The sequence below is a fragment of the Sceloporus occidentalis genome, unplaced genomic scaffold, assembly GCF_023333645.1.
Source record: "Sceloporus occidentalis isolate IW3139 unplaced genomic scaffold, rSceOcc1.0.p SCAF_67, whole genome shotgun sequence".
Lineage (NCBI taxonomy): Eukaryota > Metazoa > Chordata > Lepidosauria > Squamata > Phrynosomatidae > Sceloporus > Sceloporus occidentalis.
In genome coordinates this window covers 5,262,230-5,278,339 of record NW_028317047.1, presented here as the reverse complement: position 1 = coordinate 5,278,339, position 16,110 = coordinate 5,262,230, and the positions used below count along the sequence as shown (strand labels likewise).

General features: G+C 40.4%; 1 non-coding gene across 1 annotated transcript; it reads left to right on the top strand.

The window, feature by feature from the left end:
* Window positions 1–8,364: 8,364 nt before the first annotated feature.
* On the top strand, window positions 8,365–8,437 carry TRNAR-UCG (transfer RNA arginine (anticodon UCG)). Its single transcript has one exon. It is a non-coding gene; the product is annotated as a tRNA-Arg (tRNA).
* Window positions 8,438–16,110: the final 7,673 nt, after the last annotated feature.

Here is a 16,110-nt window from a genome sequence, read left to right as displayed (position 1 = left end):
TCCCCTGGATGTTCTATCATTTTACATACCTGATCTTGTACTGGACAATTGGAGAATCTCAGGAATAGAGCAGATAGGGGACCTTTATTTAGAGGGAAATCTGGCCTCTTTCTCTCTTATGACTGATAGATATATATTACCGTCAAGAGAAATCTTTAAATATATCAGATTAAAACATTTCTTAATATCAAACCCACCACCTGAATATAACCCTTGGTTGAAATTTATTACTTCGTGTATTTCTAAGGGAACACTGTCTAAGATTTTGAAATTTTTTAAAGATAATAAGACTCTTGATAAGTCTAAGGCACACAAACAATGGGAGAAAGAATTGGAAATTTCTATTCCCTTAGATTCTTGGTATAAAACATGGCAATTTACTAAAAAAGCAACTCACTGTATAAATCTTCAAGAACTCTTTTTTAAGATTATATATAGATGGTATATGGTCCCTACACGTATAGTTAAATTTCAACCAAAGAATGGAGACAGGTGCTGGCGATGCCATCTCGAATTAGGATCGCATAAACATATTTGGTGGGATTGTCAAAAACTAACTCAGCTTAAGATAAAAATATCTGAGCTTTATTTGGAATTGTTTGGGTCATATTTGGAACTCTCCCCTCAAAGATTTTTGTTTCATTTAGAGTTTATAGATATTAATAGTAATGAGCAGACCTTATGGGTTAATATACTTTTGGCGTTTAAAATCTGTATTGCTAGATATTGGAGAAAACAGGATTTGCCACATTGGCAAGAGATTAAATTGCAAATAATTTTTTTTTTTTTTTTTTAAATTCTCCGTTTATTGCAAGTTATGAAATAAAAGGCATCACATTACAACACAGCACATCAAAACCGCTTACAATATTGCATGATGAAACCGCATACCCAAAAGGATTACAGGTACAGTGGTGGCCAAAAATCCGTCAGAGTAGGAAACAGGTGTAAGGATGCATGAAAAAGCAGATAGGACAACTGTGCAGTAGTACAATGGTACATATATGCGTCACGGGAGAGCTCCACCTATTATATATTGACAGGTACATAACAGGTCAGTGATCAAAGACAGATGTGGGAGCAAGAGACACCCGGAGTGTACAATCAGCATAAGAAACACACAGCTTGACCGAGATGCAATGACCGGAGAGATATAACAAAATGTAAAGGATACAGTGTACCCTATGAACAGAACCTGAAAACAAAATACAAACGAAAACGATGCGTGTGTCGGTGTCACTAGTTGACAAGCATATTATCCGAAGAAAGAAACAAGGACAGAGGAAAAAACCTCGGTCGCAGGACCGCGCGATCGAAGGAAGCCCAGCAATACCTAACAGTGAATGAATTAATTAATCAGCAGGATGAAGTACCTGTGGGAACCGAGGGGATGCGGTAAGTTCCTTCCACCAAAACCACCTCCTATTATATTGAAATTCCTTCCCCCGGGAGGCCCACACCAATTCCTCCATTTGCGAAATAAACTGCATTTTGCTAAGCCAAACTTGAATGGGCGGGGTGTCTTGCTTCTTCCAGAAAAGGGGTAAGACCGCTTTTGCCGCACTCAGAACATGGAAGGTGACCGAGTGCTTATAAGCACTAATGGAAAGGGGGGTGTGATGTAACAGTGCTGCCTCAGGGGTCAGAACATAAGCCGGGTCATTTACTTCACGTAAGACTCGCTCAACAACCTTCCAATATGGAACGACTAAAGGACACTCCCACCATATATGAAAAAAAGGTGCCCGGCCCATCCTCACACCTCCAACAAAGGTCGGGGACTTCCGGGAGAAATTTATGAAGTACATGCGGGACGCGATACCACCTAATAAGTAATTTGTAGGAAGTTTCTTGTATCCTACTGGCTATGGCACCCTTATGCGTTAATTGAATAATCTTATCCCAGTCTGCAGGTGTGGAAATGTGTGGAAACTCACGTTCCCACAGGGCCAAAAAGTAGGGCTTAGATGTCGTATCTAAAGCCAAGAGCATGGAGTATAACACAGACATCAGGTGGGGTGGTTCAGAGGCTGCTGAACACAATTGTTCAAAAGCTGTCAAGGGTCTACAGTAGTCAGTCCGTCTGGGTAGGGAGACGAGGAAGTGTTGCATTTGTATGTAAAAAAAGGGGTCGCATGCATGAGGGGACCGGTGTCCTAACAAAGCCGCCATAGGTCTCAAAGCATCATTTACATAAATATGGCAAAAGCGCAGAACGCCCGTGGAGTCAGGTGAGAACCGCCTAGCACGTCCAGTGCGGTACCCAGGCGGAAATGCCGGATTGTCATAAATAGGGTAAAGGGGACTGGGGAATGACACAAGTTGACCCTTAGCAAGATATTTGTTAAAGATGCGCAAAGTTGGCGACACGGTAGGGTGTCTAACGTGCCGGGAGTGATTGGACACGAAAGAAAGCCATGGGTAGGTATGTATAGGGTGAGGGAGCACCTCCTCCTCCAGCCGAACCCACTGCTTATGAACCAGCATAGTCCATTCAATTACGCGACGCAGGTGCGCTGCATGATAATATAACTCTAAATGGGGAACCCCCAATCCCCCGCAGAGTTTAGGTCTAACTAAGTGTGAAAAGGCCAAGCGATGCGAGGATGAGGACCATATGTATTGCAAAAAAATCCTGTGACACTGTTTAAAGTAGGACCGGGAGATAAAAATCGGCAATGTGTGGAATAAATACAAAAATCGTGGAAGTATGTTCATTTTTAACACCGCGACCCTCCCAAACCAAGATACATGTGGAAAGGCCCATTGGCGGAGATCTCGAGACACTCGGTCCAAAAGGGGAACAAAATTAAGGGAGAACAATAAAGAGAGATCTGCAGGGATTTGGAGCCCCAAGAACTTAAAACTAGACAAGCACCACCTAATAGGAAAGCGTACGGTCAAGGCATTCTTGACCTCACCCGGGACCCGAATGCCTAAAATTTCGGACTTATCTAAATTAATTTTGTAATTGGCAAACAGAGCCAATTTATGCTCCATGGATGAGGATTTTATACCCTCAATGTTAGGATTGAGCCTTATGGCAGCAGCGAGGGGTTCCATGCCGATGATGAACAAGATGGGAGAGAGGGGGCATCCCTGACGTGTACCATTAGAGAGGACAACAGGATCGGACAGAAAGCCATTCACTCTAATCTTGGCGGACGGGTTAAAATAAAGGGCGGAGATCCAACTGCGAAAAACACCACCGAGGCCTATGTGGCGGAGGACCTGAAACAAATAGGGCCAGGAGACCCTATCAAAGGCCTTCTCCGCATCGGTGGAGACCAGGGTCAAAGGGATATTTAATTTGTTCGCGTGAGCAATCACATCCAGAACGCGAATGGTATTGTCACGCGCCTCCCGCCCCGGCACAAACCCCACCTGATCTAGGTGGATGATACCCGGGATAAGGGGCTTAAGACGCGTTGCTAAAATTTTGGCCAACAATTTGATATCCGTATTGAGCAGAGAAATTGGCCGATAATTACCACAAAGGTCTGCCTCCTTGCCCGGTTTCAAAATTAGAGTGATATGGGCCATATTAGTGTGGGGGTCAAAATGATCTCCCTTAGTCAATCCATTAAACAGGGTGACCAAATGGGGGCCAAGTATTTTGAGAAATTTTTGATAATACGCCTTGGTAAACCCATCAGGGCCAGGGCTTTTACCATTGGGCAGGGACTTAACCGCTGCCTCAACCTCAGCGAGGTCAATTGGGGCATCCAACAGTGCAGAATCCTCCCGAGAGATACGCACCGGAAAAAACTTATTTAAGTACTGATTAAGAGAATCCCTAGCAGCAGGCACCGAACCAGGGGCCGGCGGCAAACCATATAACGAGGCATAATAGGCCTGGAAACAGGCAGCTATGTCATGGGTAGAATGATGTAATTTACCAGAACGGTCTCGTATCTTAGAGATGAAAGACATAGATCGCTTCGTCCGGACAGCTCTGGCCAACAGCTTCCCTGCCTTATCTCCCAGCTCGTAAAAGTGCCTACGCGTCAAAAGATAATGACGCTTGGCCCGGGCATTGACCAGGGCCGCTAACCTCTCTCTCAGCACACCCAGTTGAATCAGAAGATCTGGGTTCAAAGTGAATTTGTGGGTGTCCTCTATGGCTGCTATGTCATTGGTAAGGCGGGAAATTTCGCCTAGCGCAAGGCGTTTAGCAGTGGCCCCCAACTTGATCAAGTGCCCCCGAATGACGGCTTTATGAGCCTCCCAGACCGTAGAAAAGGCCGTCTCAGGGGAGATGTTGTCCTGAAAATAATGTCGAAGCACATCGGCTAGGACCTGAACGTCAGCCGGAGACGACAGAAGAGATTCATTCAGCCTCCAACTCCACACCTTAGGCGGGAGCTGAGCGAACGACAGGGAAATATGTAGAGGGGCGTGGTCCCCAAGAGTAGTAGGTCCAATTCTGGAGGAGGAGAGCAAAGGTAAGTGGTGATGAGAAAGAAAAATGGAATCAATTCGTGTGTAACGGGAATGGACAGCAGAGTAATACGTATAATCCTTAACGGATGGATGCATTACCCGCCATGCATCAACCAGTTGCAAGTTATGAAGGGCCTTCTTGACTTGGGATATGCGGGAATAGGGGATATGGGAACGTCCAGAAGAGCAGTCCAGTCTGGGGTCAAATGTCATATTAAAATCGCCACCCACAATGGAGATCCCGTCCTGAAAATCTGCAAGCCTGCGCAAGACCGAGACTAAAAAACTTGATTGGTTGCAGTTAGGGGCATATATGCAGGCCAGAGTGACCACCTGAGAAACAATATAACCCTTGATGAAAATACAGCGCCCCTCGGAGTCCCTCCAGGTGTCAACCAGTTGAAAAGGTAATGTTTTATGTAATAAAATAGCAACACCCTTGGTCTTAGTGTCATGTGAGCTAGAGAAATAACGCAAGGGAAAGCACTTTGCACATAATGCCGGTTCTTTGCCCTCCCTGAAGTGGGTTTCCTGTAGGAATGCCACCTTAGATTTAGTCGATTGCAAAAAATGTGTTAAACTGGAGCGGCTTTCCGGTTTGTTGAGACCTCTGACATTTAGGGTGACAAAATTAAGTGTAGTGTGGTGCATGAAGGTGACATCTGAAAGGGCCCAAGGCAGACAGCCTGACAACACGCATCGCGAGAACAGTCAAAAAAAACCAGAAACTGGAAACAATAAACGCGGAACATAAAAGAATACGGAAAATCCGCATTGCGGAATCTGAGGTAATGCAAAAGCATCCAAAGGAGAGCCATATAATCCAAAAGGATTAAACCGAAAACCCGGATCACCAAGAATCCGGATGGTCAGCTCAGGGGGGTGATAAAAAGAGCAAAAAACAAAAACAGTAAATACCAACTATAGGGAGGGATGCAGAGTAAGAAAATGAGGGGACATAAGTACCACGACCCACTGCTTTAAGTGTATAAGAAAAAGCTGCCGAAGCAACTAGGAAAAGACGGCGCAGACGAATGCCAACATACACATGTACCCAAGAGGGGCATAGCTGCGGGGGACGGAGCAAAACGCCCCAGCCACCCTTGACCAACAAGCCACCCCAAAAGCACACAATGCTGAGTAATCTAACACAATCCACGATAAACGTTGCAGCAACACCATATAGCACACATAGGAAAAAACAACAGTGCAGAATGCGTGAAGTATAATAGGCACATCCAGGTGAAGTTATCCGACCTGAGACATATGTAAACACGGAAACATGTGTGTGGTATGTGCAAGTGAAAGTGAACAATATCAACGACCGACTGAAAAAACACATGAAGCTAGATCCCCCGAGTGTGTCCGACTTGAGGACACAAGATAGGATATGTGTATGTGAAATAAACACAAAATAAAGCACATGTGTTGAGTGCATGGGAACTTTACCGACAACACAATTGCCATCCAAGGTTAACAACAGTGCAGAATGCGTGAAATATAATAGGCACATCCAGGCGAAGTTAACCGACCTGAAACATATATAAAAACAGAAACATGTGTGTGGTGTGTGCAGAGGAAAGTAAACAATATCCATGACCGGCTGAGAAGGCACGAGAAGCAACAGCCCCCGAGCGTGCCAGACTTCTGGACAGGAGAGAAGAGATGTGTAAGTGAGATAAGCAAAAAAGCATATGTGTTAAGTGCCTGGAAACCGTACAGACAACACAAATGCCATCCAAGAGCATGGGCGGATAGGAAATATAGATAAAAGGATGCACAAGTGTATGATGGGAGCAAGAAAACGTAAACAGCATATAGTCATAACAGAAGGAGTACAGGTGGTCTGGGAAGGAGTACTTATCGATAATGCCCATCACTACACGTAGAAACCCAGCAAGGGGATACCCGGGCCAGAGGAACAATGGACGAAATACAGGAACAGTCCATGGAAGAAGCGTGAGGAGACCCTTCATGACCTAAGTAGTGTAGCATCCAGCCGGTCCAAAGAGAAGCAGATGCCGCCATACCAAGTCAATCCGGCGGCCTAGACGAAGTATTCCTGTATGCAATCCGGATCACGAAGGGAAATTCATCCCAGCACAAGAGAAATGACGTCTCGAGGAATCCATAGACGAAGACGGCTGGGTCCGCAGGCATGAGGGCCGACCAGATCAGAAGATGAAAAGGGTGAAATCAGCGATGCGTAGAAATAGAGACAAAAGCAAATACAGAAACTCCCAGGCCACGGAGAGGAGTTCAGGTAGGTAGCGAGTCAACTTGTCTAGGGCGACGACGACGCTGCGGCTTAGATGACCAGTCCCGGGTTGGGTCACTCAGTGTGGGGGGAGGCACGTAGGACAATTCCCAATCAGGGATCGAGATAGCTGGTAGGCCCAATCCCTCAAGCAACGCAGGAACATCAGCCGCACAGCGTACGGTATACCGGTCAGGGCCCTTACGGACCAGTAGAGAGAAAGGGAACCCCCACTGATACGGGATCGCAGCCTCGCGCAAGGCAGAAGTGAGCGGACGGAGGACTCGTCGGTACTGGAGTGTAATCGGGGATAAGTCAGGGAATACCTGAAGCTTGTGTCCTTCCCATTCCAGGGAGCCCGCTTTTCGCGATGCGGCAAGGATGGCCTCCTTGACCGCATACTCCGCAAGACAGCAGACGATGTCTCGTGGAGGACGATCATCTGGTTGTCGTGGCCTAAGAGCCCGATGAGCACGGTCAAACTTGATTACGGTATCTACAGGCTGTTGTAGAAGTCTGTTAAAAATAGTGCTAAGTACACTAACCACTTCCGAGCTAAGAACCGATTCCGGAACACCACGAATCCGCAGATTAGATCTGCGGCCTCTGTTATCTAAATCTTCAATTTTTTGCATTAAACGTTGCATTGTCGTGTGTTGCACCCGCAGCTGGCCCGATATATTGTCAACGGTGGAGCGGGTAGTGACTGCATCGGCCTCCAGAGTAGAAACCCGGTCACCCATGTGCTGCAGGTCTTTCTTGATGTCTGAAAGGTCAGCTTTTAGGGGCGCATGTGCCTCTGCAATGATGGAAATAAGATCAGCTTTAGTTGGTAAGTCCTTCAGCGTGCTACGCCACTGATGTTCTTCTGAATTAGGTTGCGGATGCAGCGGATCCCGACCGGATTCTGAGGGCAGATCCGAGTACTGACTCCCAGGGCTGCCAGGTGGTGAGGCCTTCTGCATGGAGTCGCGGGAATCAGCATCGGTGAAGCTCTGAAAGAACGACTTGACCGAGGTATGTGCTGTTTTGTCTCTAGGCAGGGGATGTTTCGGAGTGGCACCTAGCTTCGAATGTTTCCCCATTGGTAAGGATTAAACGCCGATTTTAGGCAAAAAGAAGCAGTGGGCCTGTGGAGCCAGTGGATTAAGCGTCCATCTTGATCGGTGGTTAGCCACGCCCCCAAATTGCAAATAAATTTACAAAGTAATGTAGAAAAATAATTTTTTCTGAAAGAAGCTAACTCAAGAGAGAGGTATGAGTGCATTTGGCAGAAAAGGTTTCAAATAATAGATTAAAAATTCCCTGTGCAGTAATACAACCACAGCACTGCTCCAACGGCCTTTGTTTTAGATCGATTTTGGCCTTGATAATTTATAATCTCCCTCTCCTCCCAAAGAAACACTGAGCGTTTGAATACTTAAAATTATTATTTTTTAATGCTATGAGCTTTAAGGGAATACAACAAATGTTCATATATGAATGTCTATGTATATGTTTCTATGTTGTTATGTACCATATGTATTTTAATGTTTTGTCTAACATCAGTCAGAGGAAGGACAGTGGTCATAAAAAGCATATTGTGGCATGTGAAGTAAAGGAAATATAGTTATGTTTCTCTATGAGAAACGTATCCACACATTTTTTCGCAAACTTTACATGCAGACCGCATGGCCTAATGGATAAGGCGTCTGACTTCGGATCAGAAGATTGAGGGTTCGAGTCCCTTCGTGGTCGGAGTTGCTGGAGCTTTGGTTCTGTTGTTCTTTAAAGTTCTTCCATATCAATGGAGGTCAGGCAAGTGGAAACCAAGATTTCAATAGTTTCTTTCCATGTTACGTGTCACCCAAGATCTTTAGTCCCTCTTGGTATGAAAGGCAGACATGTCAAAACTAAGATTTCAAATGTTTTTTTTCAATGTGCCATATGATCACCGAATGTAACCCCATCTTGGCCTACACGGTACCTCTACGGATAGTGCGTTGTTGCGAGATTTGATTCAATCAAAGTTGTCTGCAATTTACTCTTTCAAAAACTTTTTTTTTTTTTTTTTTTTTATTAGACCACATCACATACAATATAAAGAAAAACATATATATAAGCAGAACGTGCCGATAATAAATATAGCAGCATATGTATACATATATTCATCATTCCACTTATAAATATAGCAGCATATATGTGCAGATATTCATCATTCCACTTACAGAGAATGGAACAAGTTTTTCTACTTTGTATATATAAGTTATTGATGCGTCTAAAATTGCAATATAAAACATATACAACACAATTAGACCGGGATTACAGCAAAACTTCCCAGTCTATACCCCACAACGAGAAAAAGAAGAAAAACAAAAAAAAACCAAAAAAAAAACAAAAAAAACCACAAGAAAAAAAGAATCACCAACAAACCATCCATACAATACATTCAAACTGTCAAGCCAAGTTGATATAATCAGTATGTTTATACGTTATGTTATAAATTTGCTATCATGGGAGAATGTCAGGGTGCCGAGTCAGCCACGGTCTCCAGATGTTATGGAATTTCTGTAAACACTGGTGAGATAGAAAAAAGCCACGTTCCATCAAACATTGATGGCTGATTTGATTCACCACATGATCCAAAGAAATAGATAATGATTGTAGCCATTGTCTAGCTAAAATTATCTTCGTGGCTAGCAAGCATTGTACTATAAAAGCCCTTTGGTTAAATCGAAATCCGTTTAAATCAAAATGTAGTAGGGCTCTTCGCATAGTAGGTGCTATGTTTTGATTTAAAGTATCAGAAATGAGCTTAAATATATCTTGCCAAATACTTTGGATCTGTGGGCATTCCCACCAGATATGGGAGAATGATCCTAAAGAAGAACGGCATCTCCAACAGAGAGGGGACGCATTATAATAAAATTTACACTGTTTCACCGGGGTTATATACCATCTCCACATTATCTTGTAATGCAGTTCAATGATGTTGAGGCAATGCGAAATTTTATTAATTTCAAATAAACTACCAATCCATATATTTAAATCTATCAGACACTTTAAGTCTGATTGCCATGATTTTAATGCAATATGAACAAGGGGAGTTTCTATTTCTTCAAGCAGTATATACCACTTTTTTAGGCTTTTTAGAATAATTTCTGTAGAAAACATATCGCAGATCTTTTGACTCAAAATAGATGAGGACTGCACATACAAATGAGATCTAACATAGAAAGTTACCCTAAAGACATTGAAGGACTCCAGATTGCCGAATTCAAATTCCTCTGAGAGCTGAGAGAACGTTTTTGTTTTATCCTGTATCAAAATATCTATAATCCTTTTATTCCTATAGTTGGTCCAGTTTCTCAAATTTAATTGGGAGATATTATACTGGAGAGTTTCAAGCGGAGCTGTTGAAACTATTTTATTACGGAGGCCTAATCAAGGCTTAATATACTCCCAAAACTCCATAGAACTATGGAGAGTAATTGGTAGGTTATTTCTAATTGATTTAAGCTTAAAATGATGTAGCCAAAGTATGCATTCCAGATTTGAGAAGCCTGTCAGCTCTTGCTCAATCACAAACCAATCTAACAACGGGAGCCTGACCGGAATCATTTGAAGAAGATATAACCATTTGGGGACTATATAGGATCTAATGACATTCATTCTACCAAGCCAAGAAATAAAAAGGCCTTTCCACTCTTTAATTTGCTTAATCAATTAATCTCGTAATTTACTAAAGTTAACTTCTATAATTTCCGAAATCTTGATTGGGATTACAACCCCCAGGTAGTCGATTTTATCGGTCGCCCAAGAGAATTCGAAGGATTCCTCAATGCTAGTTTTTGATGAAGCCGAGATATTCATCATTACAGCTTGTGTTTTTGTGATATTCAATTTATAATTCGAGAAGCTGCTAAATAAATTAATTTCGGCCATCAAATGATCAACTGAATTTAACGGATCATACAGAGATAGTAATATGTCATCCGCGTATAGACAAAGTTTATTTTCCAAATCACCAATTCTTATTCCTTTAATGCTTTTATTGAGTCTAATTCTCGAAGCTAATGGTTCTAATGTGAGAATATATAGCAAAGGTGCCAATGGGCAACCTTGTCGAGTCCCGTTATTTAATCTAAAACGTTCCGATTTAAAGCCTTGACCAACTACCATTGCGGTTGGTGTTGTATACAACGCCATAACAGCTCGAATAAAGCCTTCACCAAAGCCATAAGACCTCAATGTCTGTTCTAAGAAGGTCCAGTTAACCCGGTCAAAGGCCTTTTCCGCGTCCAAAGCCAAGAGGATTGATGGAATTTCATGAGTGGTTACATATTCTACTATGTCAATAATCTTACGGACATTATCACTAGATTGTCTTCCTTTTATAAAGCCAGACTGATCTCTACAAATTAACTGTGGGCACAATGGTTTTAAACGGGCAGCTAGTATTGAAGAGTATATTTTAGTATCCAAATCAATCAAAGAGATTGGCCTATAATCGGACACTTTCAAGCACTCTTTCCCAGCTTTAGGTATAGGAAGAATAATAGCCTCCAACATGCCATTAGGAAAGGACTTATTTGCGCTGATTTCGTTGAACATACTTGTTAGGTGCGGAACTATCAATTTGGACAGTTTTTTATAAAACAGTGCTGTATATCCGTCGGGACCAGGAGCTTTATGTACTTTTAGTTTTTTTATCGCTACATTTACTTCACTCTCCAAAAAGGGAGCGTCCAATTGTTCTATCAATGTATCAGTCAACTTCGGCAATCTGGAGTCCTGCAGATATTGTCTCATCTGTACATCATCTTGGGATTGACCTACAATATTATACAGGGATGTATAAAGCTTACCAAAAGATGTCCCAATATTATCAGGACTAGAAATATATTTATCCCCATCTATAAGTTTAAGAATTCGATTTTTTAAATTTCTATTTTTTAATTGGTTGGTAAGCTGTTTCTCTTCCCGGTTCCCAGCGTAGTAGAATTTTTGCTTTAACTTAATCAAATTATAATTTGCTTTACTTATTAAACGGTCCTCAATTTCTTTTTTGATTTTAATCATATTCATAATGTCTTGTTCTCCATGAGATTGACCGCACTTCCTTTTTAAATTACTCAATGAAATATATAGATCAGACAATTTTTCTTTTCCTTTTTTCCTATTATATGCATCTTTTTTAATTAAATATCCTCTCAAGACACATTTATAAGCGCACCAGATATTACCCAGACTCACATTATGCGTCAAATTCTCAAGAAAAAACTGAGTGGTCGTCTGGGAAATGTAATCAAGAGAATCCTTACAGCCTAATGATGATTCATTTATCCAAGGGCGTAAAGTCAAATGAAATTTCTTTTCTATTTCCAGACAAACTGGATCATGATCTGTCCAGGCTGCATTTCCTATACTAATGCGCTTACAATCTGAAATCACGTTCGCTGTAGTTAATATAAGATCTATACGTGAAAAAGTCTTATGTCGACCCGAAAAAAAGGTATAATCTTTGTCTGCCGGTCTCAACGTCCTCCAAATGTCATAGAGTTTATATTTACCAAGAGTAATACTGAAAGCATTAGATAAATTAACTTGATTTCTGTTAGGAGTTCTACCTCGGGGACTGGGAGTGTCCAATACTGCATCAGGAGCACAATTAAAGTCCCCCATACACAAAAAGGTTCCCTGGGTATATTTCTGAATTTTTTGTAGTGTGCCATTTAAGAAATGGTTCTGTTTATAATTAGGTGCATATATATTCAAAATAGAAAATAATCTCTCGTCTAATTTACACACTATGAAAACATATCTAGCGTGAGAATCCTTCTGCTTATAGATCAACTCAACTTTAATTTTATTTGAGATTAGGATAGCTACACCTCGCTTTTTCCTGCTAGGTAACGATGAATGTTCAAGCACCATATATCTTTTATTGTTCAGTCTGTAGATATCTGCATTTTTCAAATGTGTTTCTTGGACGCAACATATGTCTATATGATGATTATTTATATAATTGAATAGCGAATATCTTTTATGAGGCAGATTTAAACCTTGAACATTCAACAAAATAATCTTAAATAGATCTTCCATGTTTCGGATGGTTATTATAACTAACATAAACCTGATAAGGCTTGACACCCTCACAATCCATACATCCTACATCCACACACAAATAACACAATTTACAAAAATTAATGGAAGCCCAAATACTATCCAAACATCGGAGAAAAAACCCAACATTCTCCCAGGACATAGTAACTCCACCTTGTTGAGGAGCTATACGGGAACTAATCTATATTGAGGAAAGAATAATAAATAGACCAAATGGGTGAGGGGGGAAAAAAAAGCAAAAAAAAACCGGAAAAAAAAAAATAAACAAAAAAACAAAAACTAGTGTATTTGGCAGTTAATCATATTAATCTTGTCTATGCCAAAATTAATCCTAAGTGATCAATAAAGATATCTTAGGGAAATAAGATCCCGTAAAAATATAAAAGATTTAAGTTATAAGTATAATTATGTGTTAAGTGGCATATATCGTGAAATTAGAAACACCATACTCCAAATGGTAAAATGCTTTATATCTAATTACATTTTTTTTTTAAACTAAGTGTGGATTAAATTATATCATTATTGCATATGTACATACCCTTCAAATCCATTAATTCACCAATACCTGTAGTTTAATAATAGCACAAGTGAATATTCCTCCTACACTCCTTCAAAAACCATATAATATGAGATTACACCTATATAATTTTGTATAAATAACACACACTAAAAAAAAAAAAAAAAATCCCCCCCCAGAAATCGCGCATCCGCGAGATTATTATTGCAAACCATGTACTACATTTCCTTTAAGCCAACTCCTAGCTTCATCAACTGTTGATAGCTTAACTGGTTGATGCTGAGCGGACATAATAAACAATTTTACTGGGAATCCCCACGAGTATCTAATATTTTGCTCTCTCAAAATCTTGGTCACTTCTTTAAATTCAAATCTCTTTTGTCTAGTAAATAGAGAGAGATCTTGAAAGAACATTAAGTTTTGAAATTTATCTACTTTCGGAACATATTTACTTGTTGCCAATAATATTTTGTATCGTATAAAGAAAGTTGAGAAGCGAATAATTATATCTCTGGGTTTTCCTTCAGCAAGATTCTTTGGTTTTAACGTTCTGTGTACACGTTCAATCATATCGTCTCTATCAACATCACGGATGCCCATATCTAAAAACAATTCTTTCAAATACGTTCTGATAGAGTCCTGCTTAATATCCTCCGAAATGCCATGTCTCCTTAAGTTCTTCCTGCGTGTGCGATCCTCGGCGTCATTTAATTTTTGTTCCAGGTTTCTTATGATGTTCTCTTTATGGTTAAGGTCATCTTTAATTGATTTTAACTCTAATTCAAGAAACTCATTCTTTTGCATAATTAGATTGAAACATTCTTGCGTTTTTTTAAATTCACTTTTCCACTCCATGTTCACTTTCATGAGTTCATCTTTAAATGAGTTCAGCTGAGATTCCATACATAATTGCAAATATTCTTTGGTAATCATTTGAGTAGATTGTGCTGCAGGACTTAAAGAGTGTCTTCCAATTTCATCAATAGTGGAATCAGATAAGCACACAGATTCCTCCATTTTCCTATGAACCTGGGGTGAAAATAGCATAGAAATCTTTTTTTCTTTTTTTTGGTCTAGATCTCTTTTCTCTCTTTTTTTTGATTTTGGATCCTCTCTTTTTGACGCCATCGTGTCCTCTTTATTATTGTAAATATCGAAATAAACAAATAAAAAGATTATGACTATATTTTTTTTCTTTTTTTTTTTCTTTTTTTTTTTTACTTTTTTTTTCCTCTCCTTTTCCTTATTTTTTTTTTTCTTTCTTTTTTTTTCTTCTTATAACCACAGTTCAAGTATTGAGTGATAATCAAAATTTTATAAATTCATTAGTGAAGTATGTGTCAAAATTCATTAGTGAAGTATGTGTCAAAATATGAATCAAAATATATGATCCCAAAATCAATAATTTATATATAGACCATGATCCACTAGTTGATTAGAATCACAGAGACAAATCAAATTTCACCTCCTTCCAAGCTTGATTAGATTAAGGTGTCCTATTCCAGCATAATTATAATAATTAATAATTTAAATTAGATTTCAACATGATTAGAAGACGCAAGCCGTATCACGTAGTGGAGATAAACTGGATCAGTTAATTCCATCCAAATCTGAATTCATGTGTATAGATAATGGGTTGATAACATAATTGATAGCATGATTGATAGCATGATTGGTAAAGTTGAATTCATATAAAGGGATCAATTTTCTTACTCCTGTGTAGCTTGATTAAATTATAAAGTCTGTTTTCCAACATGATTAAGTTATAAAGTCTGTTTCCAACATGATTATAGTACTTTCAATATATTAGTATAAACATACATTTTTTCCCTTTTCCTTTTCTTTTTTCAATGGAAATATCCCTAGACCTCCACCATCATGATTGTAATATAGACAGGTTCCAAAAAATAATTCCAATCTTGATCCAAAAATAAATAAATAAATAAATAAATAGAAAGTACTTTTGACGATTTCCAGGAACTCTGAAGATCCCACTCGGACACCTGCCACAGCTCCTCAGGATCAAAAATCTGTAGCGCGTTTCCCCGCCAAATATTAGATTTCTCTCGGTCTCATTCCAGCTTCCAGCATAACGGCAACATAGCCGAGTCCTTCAATATGGAGCATCAATCGGTAGCTGCCACACCTCAGGATGTTCTCCCGGGGTTGCTGCAACCGAAGAACTTCCAAGGAAGCCGGGGGAAGAAACCGTACGCTAGCCACACGCTGAGAGTTCGCAGCAAGATCGTCAGGCATACCGGGGAGGCAGATCGCAGGACGCCATCACCTGAAGTTCATCCCGCACGCTCCAACGCTCCACCCCGTGAGGGTCTCACGTCATCACACCACCGTCCAGTTTTTTTTTATCTTCTTTTTCCAACTATTGTTATGAAGACTTTGGCTCAAAGCGGCTCCATAAGAGTCACAGGCACCCTTGATTTTCTGTTGTACACTTCCTAATCTCTTTCCCCCAAGAAATCTATGTGACAGCTATTGGAAAGTATCTACACCTGGTTCGTTATTTTCACCTCTTTCGGTATGTCTTGTCTCCAAAGTGCGGAATAAGACTCTCGCGTTCCGTCCAGACCTCGTTGCTTAATGGGTAAGGTGTCTGACTTTGGATTGGAAGATTGCCGATTTGAGTTGTCTTGAGGTTGCTGGTGATTTAGATCCCCAGGTTACTGTTCTTTTGAGTCTAGAGATTGTACATTGCTGTCTTATGTTATGAAATCAATGTCTTCTGCAATGTACTCTTTAAACGCTTAAATTCAATCTTGGATTCTTTCTC